Here is a 17,730-nt window from a genome sequence, read left to right on the forward strand (position 1 = left end):
AGCCCGGAAAACCCACAACAACCATCATTCTCTGGCCGAGAAAGCCTTCGACAATACATACTTCTAAATTGTTATATGAAAGACAGAGACTCATAATAGCAGTGTCATGTCACCCTGACTATTAGATAAATATATCATTAGGTAGCCACTAACATTTGCTTTAGAGTTCTTCCATCCAAAAAGTAATAGAATGGAAATTTACTTTATGCCAAACAAATTGACCTGCTAGACCCCTGCTAATCCTGAGGTGGTTAATTTTTATCTGACTTTATTTTGTTTCTGTTTGATCACTATTGTTTCCCCAAGAATAGCCCAAAGCAAAATATATACAACATGAAAGCTCTGTGTTCAGTGAGAGTGGTACAAGGGAGACCAATTCATCTTAACCCTGAGCCAGGGAGCAGATTAGCCAATAAACTTCAGAAGTGTCACTGCTTAACAGATTTTTCTATATTTCTCACATCCAAACTGCCTTGCAAGCCCTGAAAGATCTTCTTTTCACAAAGCATTCCCACAATTGTTGCTGTGAGCCAAATATTTGTCTTTACAGCCAGAAAGGCATGTTTCCAATAGGCAGCATTCGCGTGGACTGTGATTTGCCTGTGTGGCCAGAAGCAAAGCCTAATGCTCTTTTCAGTTATGGATAGTTTGCCAGTGCTGAAAATGGCAAGTCTATAAAATAAGTCCATCAGAAGGACTTATAATTGTGCTTACTGTTGATCCCAGCAGAGGCACAAGAAGACTCCAGGGAGCAGGTCAATATAAATCCTTCTGATGTGGTAATTTTCCTCATGGGAGAGCCTTGCAGATACATCCTTCTGCGATCAAATATAGTAACATCAGAAACTACTATAAAAATAGCCAGTTCCCACGCTTATTCCATTCTTCCCCAAAAGAGAGGCAGGACCTTATCTTCTGGGGAGAATGCTGTTATGTGAACATAAGATAGGATAAAATTACAAGACAATTGTACTTTTTAAAATTTCAGGATATTAGTTACTCCACTTGCATTATTGCCATCTTCTTAAACCTGTGTAACTTCAAGACAGAGGGCCAAGCTACAAGTGGTGAATGACAGTTGAACGGCAAGTGGATTGGGTGGAGGGCAAGTGAAAGGGAGAAATACACTTGCCGTTCAAGTGTCATTTGTCACTTGAAGCTTGGCCCTCAGAAGAATGTCCTTACTTGGAGATCATGTTCCAGTTCCAGAAACCACAGGTTCTTCTGTTATACTGTGTTGCACAAAGAAACCTGGGCAGTCCTTGAACTGTTACCCCAATTGTGCCCATAGCTAGTGGTGACCATTCTTGAATATTACATTTATATCTCACCTTTCCTCAGAGCTCAGGGTAGCAAGCATTCATGGTTCTCCCATCTTTCATTTCATTCGCATGACAACATTTGCACAATTGCATTTCTCAATATAGATACATGGGTAGCCATGTTGGTCTGCAGAAAACCAAGATTTGAGTCCAGTGGCACCTTAGAGACCAACATGATTTTCAGGGTATAACCTCTTTGCTCCTGCACCAGATTGGCTCCCTGGTATACAGACGAGCTACGATGGATGAAGTGGGAACTGAGACGGCTTGACTGAGTGTGGCGGTGATCTCGCGATGAAGAAGCAAGATCATCTTATAGGACATTTATGAACGCCTATGAGATGGCGGTGAAGGCTGCAAAGAAAGATTTCTACGCAGCTTCCATTGTGTCAGCTAGCTCACGCCCAGCAAAATTGTTTAATGTGGTTCGGTCACTGGTCTCCCTATGAGGAGGAGACCATCAAATTCTGAATTCGGATATCAGCTGTGAGGCTTTGGGGAGCTTTTTTGCTGACAAAATCTTGTCTCTCCACTGTGACTTGCTGGCCACAATTGACACAGTACGTGAACTAGAGGCCCCTTGGCCATCTATTAGGATGATATTAGATCATTTCAACCCACTCTCTGGGGATGAGATTGACAGGACCCTGCAACCATGCTCCTTGGACCCATGCCCATCATGGCTGGTGAAGGACACCGTGATGGGCTATGGACTGCCTTGGAGGCCATTGTCAACATGCCCTTGAGCTCCAGGATTTTTCCTGAAGCCTTGAAGGAAGCTGTGGTTAGGCTTCTCCTGAAGAAGCCATCTTTGGACCCCACCGACTCAGTCAGTTACCGCCCAGTCTTGAATCTCCAGTTTCTGGGTAAGGTGATTGAGCGGGTTGTGGTGGAGCAGTTTCAGGGTTTCCTGAATCATTCCTCATCCCTAGATCCCTTCCAGTCCAGCTTCTGCCTGGGACACAGAGCGGAGACATTGCTGGTTGCCCTCATGGATGATCTCCGCAGGCAGCTGGATCGCGGTGTATCAGCGCTGCAGATACTACTGGATTCGTCAGCAGCATTCGATACAGTTGACTACAATCTATTGTCCCACCACCTTGCCGATGTGGGGATACGAGGCACTGCCTTACAGTAGCTTGTCTCTTTTCTCCATGGTCAGGGACAGAGGGTGGCGCTTGGGGAGAAACTGTCATCCTGTCACCCATTGATGTGCGGTGTCCCTTGGGGCAATACTCTCCCCATTACTGTTTAATGTTTATATGCGCCCCCACACCCAGCTGGTGCAATCTTATCCCCTCTGCTATTTAATATCTAGATAAAGCCCTTAGGAGAAGTCATCTGTAGTTTTGGAATTGGATGTCATCAATATGATGAAGTCTCCAAGCTCTATATCTCTCTATTGAAATCTGGTGACGTGTTATAGATTGTGAGCCTGACTACCATGGTGAAAGAGTTACAAGTCAACAAACTGAAACTTAAACCTGACAAGATAGAGGTAATGCTGGTTGGGATGCCTGAGGTCTTGAAAGACATTGTGCTTCCTGATTCCCTTGCTGACTCAGTAAAGAGCCCAGGGGTTATTTTGGATCAAGCGTTTGTGTTAGAGAAACAAATGAATACAGCTACAAAAATGCTTTCTTCCAACTTAGTTCAGCCCAGAAGATGATCCCCCACCTTGACTTGATTGATCCATGTCCAATGTTACCATGCCATGGTAACATTGAGACTAGACTACTGTAAAGTACTCTACATAGGTCTCTCCTTGAAGTCAGCTCAGACTCCAGTTGGTGCAGATTACCATAGCTCAGTCATTATCAAGAGCTAGACAGAGCTTGCATATTATTTCCAGTCACTCCACCAGTTGGCCATCAGTTACTAGACTCAGTTCAAGGTACTGGCCATCACATATATAGTTCTTCATGGCCTTGGACCCTCATATCTGCAGGACCACCACTTCTGTGTACCACCACAACAACTTCATTCATTTAAGATGGGCCTTCTGCATCGAACATCCTGCAAATAGACAAGATCAACAACAGTCCATGCACACTGTAGCGTCCCCTGTCTTGTGGGACACCCTGCCTGAGGAGGTATTCCACAAACTATTTAAAACAGAATTGTTTAGGAAGGCATTTTTAATGAAAGTGATAGGGTAATATTACAAGAAAATGGTTGAGGAGATGTTTCAGGGAAGTTAACGGGTTTGTGGACTTAATACTGTATTGTATGTGTTATCTTTTGCTATATACATTACCTTGTTCACTATAATTGGATTTCTACTTAGGTAATTCCATTTACTGCTTAAAATGCCATGCTTAGTTATTTATACTTTGTTCAGATTTCTGCTCGTTTCCGATTTCTGCAACCCCAGTCTTATTTCATTGCTTATTAGATGTCTCATCCAGTTGATTGCATTGACTGACACTGTGTAATCTTCCTTGAGTCTCAGTGAGAAAGATGGGCTACAAGTAAAGTAAATAAGTAAAAAGGTCAACCAGTGAGCTTCATGGCTGAGTAAGAGTTTGAATCTTTGTCTATTCTGTCCTAGTCAAGCACTCCGTTCCACTATTCTACATGGGCTATGCTCAGGGTCGGCACCACCGTTGAGGCCGTGAGGCAGGGGCCACGGGTGCCGCTGGACCGGTGGGGGTGCTGGAGGTGGTGCTGGGGGCAGAGGCACGCACAGCGCCTCTGCTGGCCAGCCCCGTGCTGCCGCCGCCACACACCCCCGGGTGGGCACAGCAGCCACGGGCCAGGGATGGCAGGTGGCCGGGGTGGCAAGTGGAGTGTGGGTGACCTTCTCACGCCGCCCCAGCCACCCACCAGCAAATGGCCCCAGCGTCACTGTGCAATGACGTCATCACGTGATGATGTCATTGTGCAGCCTGGGGGTGTGCACGCGCGCAAGGATTACCTCAGGCGCCAGTAACCCTGGCACTGGGGCTGGCTATGCTCTGACCTGAATAGCCTAGGCAAGCCTGATCTTGTTAGATATTGGAAGTTAAATAGGGTCAGCTTTGGTTAAGCTTTGGTTTGGTTGGATGGGAGTTACAGTTACCAAAGTTACAGAGGCAGGCAATGACAAACCATCTCTCTTAGTCTCTTGCCTTGAAAAACCCAGCTGTGACTTGAGGGCACTCTCCGCCACTGCCACATGGGCTATGCTGTAATGTTAGGAACTCTAATGCCTAAAGTGAAAAATTTAGGGATCTGAAGATGGGCCTTGCCCTGATGATAACCTATTGGAAGACTGTCAGATGTGCAGATCGCAGAGCCCTTCAAGTGAAGATCCAAACAAGGATGTGCAACATCAGTAGCATGAAACCCCTGGTTTGGTCAAGCTCCATCTAAACTCTAGGAACTTGTCTGTGACTCTCTGTACTTTCAGCATCCTGAACTTGAGGTGTCAGTCAAAGCCTCAAGCACTGAATTTGAGCACAGCAACCCTGCCTGGCCCTGGAACATAGACTGTTATTATTATGAATGAACCTTTTCCCTCTGATTCATTCCTTAGCTCCTATAAATAAAGTCACCTTTTATTCTATCTTGAATAATGAAATGGAAATGTGTTGACCCTGAATCCGTGTTTTCCATTTCTGTTCTGCTAATACTCCTCACTGTTGCTGCCCTTGCTCTTATTCTTCCGGCTTCTGCCTGCAATCTAGTCTCTTTAGACTCATGCTTTGAGCTATGACAAATGATAATGGGTCTGGATTATAGTGTTTACGAGGGTAATTCTCGTTTGGCTGAACCCTGAAAGAGATTCCCCGTATTTACAGTCAGTCTGCAGTGAGATGCTGTAGCAAATCCTGACTAACTATGGAAATCGTTGTTCATATCTGAAGCCTAGCCAATCTTAAGGTTTACAAAAGGTAACAAAAGCGAAACCCCTTTTCCCATGCAAAAGAAAATAAATTGAAATATCTCAGCTCTCAGCCCCAAAGGCCAGCTGAGGCAAGTAAGCCTTTCAACACTCTGCAATGTGTATTCAGGTCTGGATTTTGCTGAGTCGGTAGCAATCAAAATGGCAATCTCTTCTAGGTGTGCATGCCTAGAAGCATCTCATTGACAAAAGACATTCTTTCTGTTTTAGTAGCCAGAAATGATAAGGGTTAGAAGGCAGAAGCACTGTGCTTTAACTGATAGTATACAATATCTATGATGCTAACATCCCAGAGTCCCATCTATATTATAAAATAAGTAGCACAGGGGTTATAATTCAATGGTACGTTCAAATATCCCAGCTTTAATAGATGTATCATATTTTATCATTGGCTACATAGCAATGCTGATTTCAGCCTTCGGAAGTGATTGCTACTTGACTGCCCTGCTGTAGACAAATTAGGTAGTCTGGAAACCATTTTCACATATTTTAAAAGCAGCTGCCTAGAGTTACTTGAGTACTTACTGTATGCCTGTCAATAGATTTCAGATTAGCCCAGTAAGGTTAATTAATCACAGGACAGAGTTCATCTTTGGCCATCTGAAGGGACTCATATAATGCTATTGAAAATAGATCCGTTGTAAGTGATATATGAGGAAAAGGATTAATTTGGGTGGGAGCTGAATGTAGAGGCAAACAGAGCAATCCTAAACAGTGTTATTCCAGTCTAAGCCCATTGATTTCAATGGGCTTAGACTGGAGTAACTCTTAGGATAGCAGTATAAGTTAGCAAGATTGCATCCTCACCTTATCAAGTTGACTGGGACAAGTCATGGTATCTTGACTTTGTCAGCTAAGATTACTTTGTCATTTTGGCCAGCTAGTACATTATGAGGCTTTCAATATGTATTTGAAGTAGGTAAACATGACCACTCTGATTAGACTGAATATGGGAGTCACCGACAGAAGACAATATATGCATCCAAGAGTTTACTACACCAGATACTATAACAATAGTTAGATTTCATAGAACATTTAGTAGCAAAGGAGGGATTTCCGAGGAAGCAAAAAGGGTAACCATGATCCTGCCATGCTAAGCTGAGTGTGACTCTGTTGAGGATTGCCTCAAACTCTTGCATTCCTACGGAAGAGGGATATAATTCATTTTATGCAACTGCAAATAATTCATCGTGCAATTTCAGCTCAAAGAAATGAATGAGACACTCAACAATTCAGTTGAAGTGAAAACAATTAGAGCAACACCTTTGAAACAACCTCACAGTCTATTTATATTAGCCTTAAAGCAGCTCTTGACCAAACAATTATACAGGCATAAAATGTCTTGCTAATGTATTAGATTTTTGTTTGATAGACTAGGAACTGTTTAAGAAAAGTAATAAATATAGAGTGAGGGCAGCAGCTTTGTGACCTAAGAGACTATATTTGGAATTTCATTAATGATCTTATGGGGATAATAGCAGGCTTCTGTAAATTGCTAACTACCTAGGTGAGGTAGATGAAGAGAAGACTGTGTGGGTTTGAAGGACACATCCAAGCCAGGCAATTTGCCGTTACATCCTCAACCTAGAGAAGTGAAGGTAATGCTCTCTGAAAGAATAATTTGCACTAATCATACCACTTGATGACTTTGAAATTAGTTGCAACATAGGCCAGGGGAGGGGGGAGTTGGCTATGACAGCAAAGAGGTTATTGAACCACAGATGAGTGTACAGCTGCCTAAAAGAATTACATTGAATTCTCTCTTGACATGTCATGGGGGGAAAATGTCACCGAAATGAACTGTTTACCAGGCTCTGGTGTATTGAACTCTACTTGTGCCATTTGAGAAGGCCTATAGACAGTAATAGAAATCTTCTTGGGAATGGAATACTAGAAGTGATTAAGAGCAAAGAATTGCTTCACCATAATATCACATCAGCATCTGACTTGGTTCCATTCGTTGTAGACAGAAGAGACGTGTTAGTGGAAGACTTCGTGCAATATGCATGTTCCAGTCCAAGCTTTGAGGAAGGCTTGTTTTCCCTGAAAACAGGCCCAGGTTGATCCTTTTAAAGAACTCAATTTTGTGCTGGCTTAAGGAGGAAGATGAATGTCTCTGTGAACATGAGCTGTCCTTTGCCTTACTATGCTTTATTGCTTCATTGTCAAAATCAGCTATAACCACCAAGATAACAGAAAGGAAATAGGCTTAAGAAGGCAGCTAAAGAAATTTGGACTGTTGAATCCAGGCTGCTGCCTTCAATAAGGGCACAAGCTCTGAGTTCATAGGTGTGGGTCAGTCAGCATCTCTCTCTTTGGCCAAAGGAAACATTGACTAAAAGACTGAGGCAAACTGAAATACATCTGGATACACTGATGTCAGAGGCTGCTACCATTTCCTGAACTCATGGTCTGCCTATGAAGCTCTCCATTACTAAATAATACCATTCAGAGTATTGCTTTTTTGCTAACACCTTTATTAACAAAAGTAATTTCCCCCAATAAATTGTCTTTCTTTCCCCCAGATTATCCCAGGGCATATTACGAGAAATGTGCCATTGATGACATCACCAACATAACAGAAACCTTGATTTCAGGCTTGCGTCCCCAGAGATCTAATCTTAATCTAATTTTTTTTAAAAGCAAGTCTCTAGGTCCTTCCCTTGCAGAGGTATAAGGGAAACACATATTTTTACATTGGAAGGGACTAGAGACTTACTGTAAAAAATGAAAGCTGGAATTCAGAGAATCTGTTACAATATTGCTTCAATGGTATATTGGTATAATGGTATTCTAGTACCTTGTTAGTTAGTTAGTTAGTTAGTTAGTTAGTTAGTTAGTTAGTTAGTTAGTTAGTTAGTTAGTTAGTTAGTTAGTTAGTTAGTTAGTTAGTTAGTTAGTTAAATGGCAAAAGCCCAAGTGGACCAAGGAGGGGGTAGCCATGGCTAGGAGACTGGGGCAGGGAAACTGGCTATGTGGAGGTTGTATTCTTGCAGTGCTTTATCTGCAGCTGCACCAGCAACAGGGAAACCACACAAACCTGTTCTCATGTGGAAACCATCCTGGTGTGGTAGGCTGAGAGAGAATAACTGGCCCAAAGTCACCTAGAGACTTGCTGAATGGATAATTGAAGCATGGTCTTTACTAGAAATGGGCACGAACCAAAATATGAAGCAAAGTTTGTCATGAACGTTTTTCGGTTCACGAACCAGTGGTTTTTCAGAGAGCATTTCTGATTACCTGAAACTAACCGCTATGACTTTTAGCCCAGTTCGTTTTGTTCATTTTTCGGTTTGTCACTGCAGGCAGCCTGGCACCAATCAATCAGTTTCCTAGGCCACGGGGGGGAGGGGGGGAATAGGCTTTCTGCAGACCTTCTACTGCCCTGGAAGTGACTTTTTCACGAACCAAATAAACTGATTCATGAACTGGGCAATTTCATGCCTGTTCATGGTTCATGAAACGCGACAAACCACAACCTGCAATGAACCGCTATTTTCCTAGTTTGTGCCCATCGCTGGTCTTTACTAACTATCAGAGGTAGCTTAGACCTAGGTGCAAATGGAGCACCTAGGCTGCAACTACACCTGACTGGATAATGCACTATCATTGCTCCATAAATGGATTGGCTTATCCACACAATAGAATCCAAATTTGCAAATTTATATACCCAATTACATTGTTTATTGAAATGTCTTTGAACCTGACTGTACTGAGCCAAACTAAACGAGATGAGTTACTCGAGTTCTACACATGTCTGCTTACCTCAAGGGTTGATGGGAAATGTAGGAAGTGTAGGCATCCTTGCAGCTTTAAGTTTAACATTTACAGAGTGTCAGGGAAGGGAGTTCCGGTGTCGGGCTCTTGCTGGGTGCCCCCTTCCCCTCTGCTGGGTTGGGAGTTTCGGGGCCCCTCTCCCCCCCCTTCCCCGCACAGCAGACAGGGCACCTGGCTGCTGCTAGTGCAGTTTCGGGTGGGAGCTGGACGAACAGGTCAGCCCTCACCAAGCAGAGGGGAAGGGGGGCACCCAGCCTGACCCTGGCACTCCCCTCCCTGCTGCTCTGTAAATGTTAAATTTAAAGCTGCAAGGACGCCTACACTTCCTACACTTCCCATCAAACCTTGAGGTAAGCAGACACGTGTAGAACTCAAGTAACTCATCTTGTTTAGTTTGACTCTAACTCACACTGTGTAATCCGCCTTGAGTCTCTGTGAGAAAAGCAGATTATAAATAAAGTAAACAAACAAACAAATAATCAGCGAGGTGTTCATACAGCTCCAACCTTAAGACAAAAAACTCATTAAGATAGCTATGTCATTGTACATTCCTAAATCAAACTACCCAGTCCTGCAATTCATTAGTCATTGTTTAGCAATTCATTAGTCATTGTTTAGCATGTTCAAGAGCACAAATACCCACGATGTAACAGGCTCACAGATCTCTGAGCCTGGCTATGAACATTAAGGTCCCATTAATAGCTGATTATGTAAACTCACACTCTCCTCCTATTGTGCTAGTGCCACATGTTCCCTGTGGCTCACAACATGCCCATAGAAATAAACCCAGCTGCACAAAAACTAATTTCCGTTTATTACATTTTAATTCTTTGTTTTAAAATGCCTCACTTGCAATGCCTTTGTGATGTGGCAAATAGTTGGGAACAATTGGAAAGCAAAATAGTCGGGGTGCCCTCAAACCATAACATGAATAATCTTTTTGTCGCAATGCTGGGGTGATTAGGACTGTGGCACGGGAGTATTGTAGCGCATTAAAGTTAGCTATATATTAAATGGAAATTACATGGAAATAATAGCTTACATTTCTATAGACCCCTGGGGTACTTTCTTGCTTTGTTATGTTCTGCACCAATGGGGGGAAAAACCCTGCCCTCCTCTGCAGCAGAAAGTAGAAATAAGCTCTAAGAATAAGAACGAGAACTCTTGCATCTATGAGCGGAGAAGAATGGCTTTAATGAAAGAAGTTAACCTGTGATTTCCTCCAAAACATTTAATAGCCATTTCAAAGCTAATGAAGGGTTAACTAACATGGTGTGTGTGTGTGTGTGTGTGTGTGTGTGTAACTGTGTAAGCCGTGGAGAAGAAAGACGTTCTTAAAGTGGTAATCGTAGAATGGCTAGCTTTGGGAAGTCGCTGCTTTAGATGCTTTTGGCAATATACTACTTTGATGCCAGAGAGACAGGAACAAATGCTTTCTAGAGTGGTCTGAGATGTACACACTGACAGCAGTAATCCACATTCCTTTCTTCAACTCCCCCTGGACTTATTTTATGGCTGTTTGCCAATACACATTCACCTTTTTTCTTAGTATCAAGGATTAAATTCACTTAGCACTGATTGACACATATACCCTCCTTGATGAGTCCTCCTTGAGGTGCTCAGTACTTGATGGCTTGCAGCTGATGGTGTAAACTTCTTCGCTGAAAAATATTGTATTCAGGATGATGTCAGGTGAGAAAAAGCCCTCTGTGGCATTTGATGTGTGATTACTCTTTCACATTGCTACCTATCACTGAGTGATAGAGGTCTTGGGAAGTGCATGGGTATTTTAGTGTTTTTTTTTTTTAAAGGGAACTGGTCTTATTTAGCATATAGATTTTTGTAGCTGCTGTGCACTTTGGTTTTCGAATCAAGGGGATGCTAATATTTTTTCTGTTATGGGCAAGGGGAGGAGGGCAATGTAGATGAGAGGAAGGGGGTTCTGACACAATGCTTGCGCTTCGTTCCAGTCCTTCACTCTACAATTTGGACCCTGATTACCATTTAAGTATATTGTTGGGCCTAAGGGTGATGTTGTTGAATGCCAGGTTCATCCGTGGAAAGACAATGGTTATTCAGGATAACAAAGTTTGTATGTTTTAACAAGACCTGGTTGAATGAAATGGGAGAGTCTGATCTTTCCTAGCAGCGCCTACTAGGTACAGCATCTGCTAACCCTTGATGGGAAGGATAATTGCCATCCATTGCCCTCTTCAGATGGCTTAACAACGGGTCACAGTTCTTGTTTTAAATATATGTTCCCAATATTGAGTCTCCAGACAGATTGGGAATTCTGTTGGTGTATCTATCAATATTCTCTTTTCATGGGCTTCTGGAGCTTATTTCAGATCTGATGTTGAAAACCCCAAGGCTGTGGTACTTGAGGACTTCAACTTCCATAGCTAGGGAGATGTCTCAATATACTGTAGTTCCTACACACTGAGCATATCATACACTCAATCTAGTTCTCTATATCAAATCAAAGTTAGATAGTTTAACGGGAAGAGTCTCTGTCTCTCCTTATCATCTCCCCATATATTATACAGTGAGGGTTGAACTGATAGTACCTCCTCATCTCTGCAGGTGTAGGGGACTTATATGAGACAATGCCAAAAGATCTGCAGGACATTTACACCTGATGTAACTAACATTGCTGTGAAAGCTTGGATGAATCTTTGGAAGTCTGAGATATTTTGGATGATGGACATGTGCCTGAATATCATCTTCAGTCTCACTCCTCCACTTGAAGCCAGCTGGGTGTCCTTGGGTGAGTCATAGCTTCTAGGATCTCTCTCAGCCTCACCCTCCTCACAGGGTGATTATTGTTGTGGAGATAATAATAACATACTTTGTAAACAGCTCTGAATGTCCATTAAGTTGTCCAGAAGGGCAGTATATAAACCAAATATTGTTGTTGCTGCTGCTGCTGCTGCTGTTGTTTATTGAGGATCTAAAACAGTAACATGGCCCATTAGAGGACTGGCAAAATGAACAGGAGAGAGCTAGATGGACCAGGACTCAGAAGCCCCTGGATCAAATACCCATATAATCATGATGCTTGCTTTGGCAAGTGACTCTCAACCTAATCTATCTCACTTTGATGTGAGGATAAAATGGAGTGGGGGGTGATAGATGCCTCCTGAGCTCCTTGGAGGAAGGGTGTGATAAAAAAAAATACCCAGTAAATAACAATACTAACCACAAAGAAACAGACATTGAGAGGGGGCCTATAAATGTAAAGAAATAACCAACTGATTACAAAGTCAAAAGATTCTTGTATAAGAAGCATAGTAAATGAATTATAATGTAACTGTAATGAACATAAATGGATATTTTTATAGCTTCCTCCCCTACCCAATTTCTGTTTCTTTCTTGTCATTAAAGAATAGAACTCAAGTAGAGGCAGAATCAATATGAACATCAATGGACACAAGTTAGAGCTCATCTTCAGAATCCAAGAGACAACAAATGCTTTTCTAAACGAAGGGTAGTGTGAAGCACCTAGATGGAAGCAGTTGTGATACTTCTCTCGAAGATGTTATCTGTGGAGCAAAGAACTCAGCAACTGTGTCTTAGTAGCAAATATCCTCACCTGTCCAAGTGAATGGTGCTTGAGTGAATGCTCAGTGGCCATCTGTATGCTTTTTTAAAAAATGGGACAGATTTTTTAGACCTATTTCAATCTGAATTAAGACTTGGTTTTGGAACAGAAACTGCTTTGGTCTCCCTGATGAACAAATAGTATGACCTATTGGGAAGTATGACCTATCCACTGACTTCATGGTTTTCAGTACTGCCTGGTATTCTCTTGGATGATTTGATTGAATGGGTATTGGGAGAACAGCAGTGGTTCCATTAGTAATTGGTACCAGAATATGGTGCTGGAAGCCTCAATATTATATTTTCCCTATTTTTCACCATCTATATGAAACCACTGGAAGAGATGTTCAGGGGATGTGAAATAAGGTAATATAACATGTGATACCCAACTACATATATTCATGAATCACTCCACTGTTGTGTAAAACTTTCAATAAAAGTTAATTCCTTGGTGAATTCCTTGTTGTCCAGTCAGATTATTAGATTGAATCATTGTCCGGAAGCTTTAATGGACAAAATGAGGGTCAGTACATTGAAGCTCAGTCCAGACATGGCACTGATAGTCAATTAGGTAGCTAATCAAGAGCTGAGAGGTCATCTGGTTCTGTACAGCTTGGGATCCTGGCATGCAGATAGAAGTACAAATCTCCTTGGGTTTATGTATCATTTTAGACTACTATAATGCATTATTTATGGGTTTGCCTTTGAAGACTATTCAGAAACTTCAATTAGTGCAAGATGCAGCAACCAGATTGCTAACTGGCACTAATTATCAGATAATATTTTGCCAGTTTTACAACAACTGATTGTCTATACATTTTTGGTCCCAGTTTATTACCTTTGAAGACTTAACTGGCTTAGAACCAATAACCCGAAGAGGTTATCTACTTCTGACCAGCAACTGAGTTCTTCCTTTGAGGCCCTGCTCAGTCTTTCCCATTAGCTGAGATGAGATGGATGATGATTTCAGACAGGGCTTTTTGGGTTGTGACACCCCCATCCCTGGCATAAAATAGTTCTAAGTTTTCAGTGCTAGACTTATTTATTCTCCTAGGCATTTTCATGAACTGTATTGTTATATGTATTCTCTATCAGTTTTAGGAAATTAGCTATTAAGAGAACTACAGGTATAATAGTATATTTTTTGTTTCATTTGATATTATTGTTGCTGATTGATTTTATTATATAGTTACTCTTTACAGCCATTCTCTTTTTAAATCAGTCTGCAACTGAGGGCTTAGTTTACTACTCAAGTCATAACTTGCGCTCACCACATTCACCACTGACCTTTCCGATCTTCCAAGCCTTCTGTGTTTGCCAGACAATGTTTGAGAAGGGTGTCTCATAGCACACTGGGGTATGAAGAAAGCAAAAGAAGGGAATCTCTTGCACTGCTTCTACTTGCTTTAAAGGTCCTCAGAGTGACTTGAGCAACCCTTTCTGTCTTTCACCAGTGAGAGAGAGGAGTGGTAGTATAATAACTATTTCACATAATATGTGAATATTATGTGAAACTGTAATAACTATTTCACATAATATGTGTTTAGGATAATTTCAAGACATGCCTACAAATGTGAAAGAGAGGGATGTGTGTTTGGGGACTGATGGCAGACACCTAAAAATTAAACTTCTTGGAAATGCTAAGGAATAGAAACCAAGTGCTGCTGCCATTTTTTAATTCATTGGTGTGGATCCTACCATTGGACACAGAACACAGTTTTTCAGTATGATTTTGTGGTCCTTTCCAACCCCCCGGAAACATCATTTACAATGTTGTGGGACCCACATGGGTATATTGTAATAAAGGCAACTCATCTTACCTGGACATTGGTGGGTGTTATATTTCTCTTTGCACTAGAACCACACTATGTATATGCGTAATGCCACTCTTCATCAGAGCTAGAAACATTTTCTCTGATTCCTCCTTGTCTTTCTGTGCCTTTGTTCTCTCTTTCTTGGTGGTCTTGCAAGAAGCAAGATGCTTCTGCAGACCTCTCCTGTGCAAGCATGCCAGAAAAACACCTATGAGCTCATATTCTCACTCACACGCAGATAGATTAACTAGCCACTTGTAACAGGGAATAGTGTTATTTAGATTAGGTTCCTACTTCTGCTGTAACAAGAATGCAAGTGAATGTGAATCAGCTTCAATAAAAGTAAGTTTTATTTGTTGCAATATATTGGCTTGAAGAGTGTTTCACCATACATAATTCCATGCTTTCCTGACTGTGCGTCTGTGCTACATTAACTAACATATATCCCCAATAGAATAGTTATCTGGGTTGAAGGCAGCTGGAATGAAGAAGAACCTCCTTCATCCTCTTCCACAAACACAACTCCACTGCGGAAAGAGATCAATTTCCCCTTGTTCCCCTTTACTTCAGCTTACTGACATGCATAGGTATTCCTCTTCAAAGATCACATGACCTTGGAATGAATCTTTCTGAGGATCAGAGAGGACTTCTGGAATGGAGAGGAACACAGAACCTTCCATGCATGGATGGTTAGATCTACAACACTGGCCCACTATAGATAACATTCCTTGTTGTATACTCCAGTCTCCTGTTGGCATCTGTTATAAAGTTTTTGGCAGCAGCAAATATGGCCCAGATTGCAGTGTGACGCCAAGTGTCCTGTCGGTGGCAAACCCAGGTTGTTCCTGCATAATGGTGAAATGGTCCTTTAAGAGAAAGCCTGGTTACTATTATCTTGGATAAGTATTTAGTTTACAGGGATTACAAAATATAAAGGAATTAGAGTTCAAATGTAGGCTGTTACGAAATACAGCCATTTGGCTGGTATATGGTTTCCTTATAGCTCTTTCTTCTGTCTGCAATAAGAGAAAAATTAAACCATTTTGTTGTTGTTTTAAAAAAAATGTCACTGGAAATCTTGTTCACCTAAAGTTAAAAAAAGCATCCTTGCACTCTATTGCTGTGCCTGCTAGGGCTATATTTTCCATCAGTGGATTTAAATTGCTTCTTTTGCCATCAGCATTTTGCTGTATCACTTTTTTATTTTTAAGCTAGGCATGAAATACATTTCTTAAGATGCAACTGTGGCAGCGACAGCAGCAACCATGACGTAGATAAAGTTTACTTGAGAGGTTGTAATGGAGTTTGAAAAAAGCCTGAAAATTGGAAAACTATTTAGGCTACTTAATGCCGATGCACCTGTGCTGGCAAGCGCTTGTCTCCATTCGGATCAAATGCCGAGAAACAGAGAGGCAGGACTGTAAATCTGTTGCCATTTCTTCCACAGGAAACAAAGGTAACTTATAAAGAATTCCCTTGCTTCTGCTAATGTGTGGCTTCCCCAGTGATGATTATAGCTGGCTGTCTTGGTGCTCGTCTTGGCAACAATTGCTGCAGTAGGAGCCAGGCGACGGATCTGAAGACTGGAACTCAAATCAGGATGCATTAGACATGGGGGAAATGAAACCTGCTTTGGTGGTTTTTATTTTTGCTGTTAGAAGTAGTATAGCCAGTTTATTTTTATGCATTTCTCTTTCTTTTAAACATTTCTTTGTTCTCTAAAATGCTTGTCACATATGACACCAGAGGTTGTGATTTCATGTTCTGTCCTGACAGAGGGACACAGAGTTTCTAGCTACAAGATAAATCAAAAGGACAGTGTGGTTAGATAAAAACAGTGAGCTTGGTGTTTGTTGGTCTGAGCTGAGTAAAGCTGAGTGGATTTATCTCTACCCTTAACATCAGTTGTTTGTCAAAGTTCCTTCATCTGTAAAAAGTATATAATGTATGCTGAAAATGTGTTCAGAACTTGCGACTTATCAGCCACCCATGCTGATAGCAGTTGTAGGTCCACAGTTGTGAAAACTTTGTTCTCTGTGATCTGTGGCTGTTTGTGAATTTTTGGTTATTCTGAACTTGTTACTGTTCTCAAATAAAAGATTTTTACACATATCATTGTTTTCAGGTTCCTATGTTAAAACTGCCACTACAGAAGTTAAATATAAATGTGCTCCCCTCCTCATTATTATTCTGACCACACAGTTCCTCCAATGGAATAGCATTTCCATTTGTGAAAGAGGGGGATGGGATTCCTACCAGTCCTGCCTGCCCACTACACATCACTTTGCTCCTCTGCTGCTCCAGAGAGTCCACTGGCCCTCCCTCCCCCTGCAACAAAATTCCAGGGGGCTTCAGTGAACTGGAATAAGAGGAGGAAGCAGAGAAGTCCTCTTCTGCAAAGTTAGTGGATGGTTGGGTATACACTGCTAATATTCCTTCAATGGTATTTTTCGCACTCATGGTTTAAAGCGCCATTTTTAGCAGCTATAGTGGCTTTGGCTTGGCACCTATCCTTTCACACTTTCCAGCAGTTTTGATTTGGCCTCTCTCGATTCCTTTCAGACAACTGCCTGGAAGCCTCTGTTCAGTTTCAGGCTTTCCGGGCATCAGTGCACGTTACCTTTTTTTTTTTTTTAACTTTGAGCATGTGTGGTAACATCCCTGTGTTACATCTTCAGACAGAGACACCTCCCCCCATGCCACCCCTTCAACCACCCACCCCCACCCTACTCTTCCCAGGGGTTAGGCACAGTGGGGGGGGGGAGCAGGCTTATAATCGCCCCTGGCTCCACTGAGATGGGCCGAGCCGGGGCTTGGCGTGCCTTCTGAGGGGCTGCGAAATTCTCTCTTGTGTGGGGATTGTGTGTGCACACTCTGAAGAGGAGAAGCTGCAGCAGCTCTTGAACCGCCGGTACAGTTTGGCTGAGCTTAGCGCCCGGGCTGCGTGAAGTTGAACGCTCTCTCTCTCTCTCTGTGTGTGTGTGTACGCCTCTCTTTCCCTCTCCCTCTCACCAGTAATGTAACTTTAACATCCCCTCCATTCACTCTTCCTCCCCGACCTCATGCTCTTGCTCACTGGCTGGAAAGGGCGGGGGAGAAAATGAAAGAGTAGCCGCCACTGACTGACAGTGCATTGAGAGACACTTTTGAGAGAGCAAGAGAAAAGGAAATGGATCCACGTTGAGGAGAAGGGGAGGAAAAACAACCCAACCCGGCTTAGTAAATAGGCAGCGCTCGCATGAAACGTGCTGAAAACCTGGGTGCAGAGTGAAGGGGAGTGAAGTTAAAACAAGCCCACCCTCTCTTGCAGGTCCCACCCAAAGGAAAGGTA

Source organism: Eublepharis macularius, chromosome 2 (genome assembly GCF_028583425.1).
Source record: "Eublepharis macularius isolate TG4126 chromosome 2, MPM_Emac_v1.0, whole genome shotgun sequence".
Lineage (NCBI taxonomy): Eukaryota > Metazoa > Chordata > Lepidosauria > Squamata > Eublepharidae > Eublepharis > Eublepharis macularius.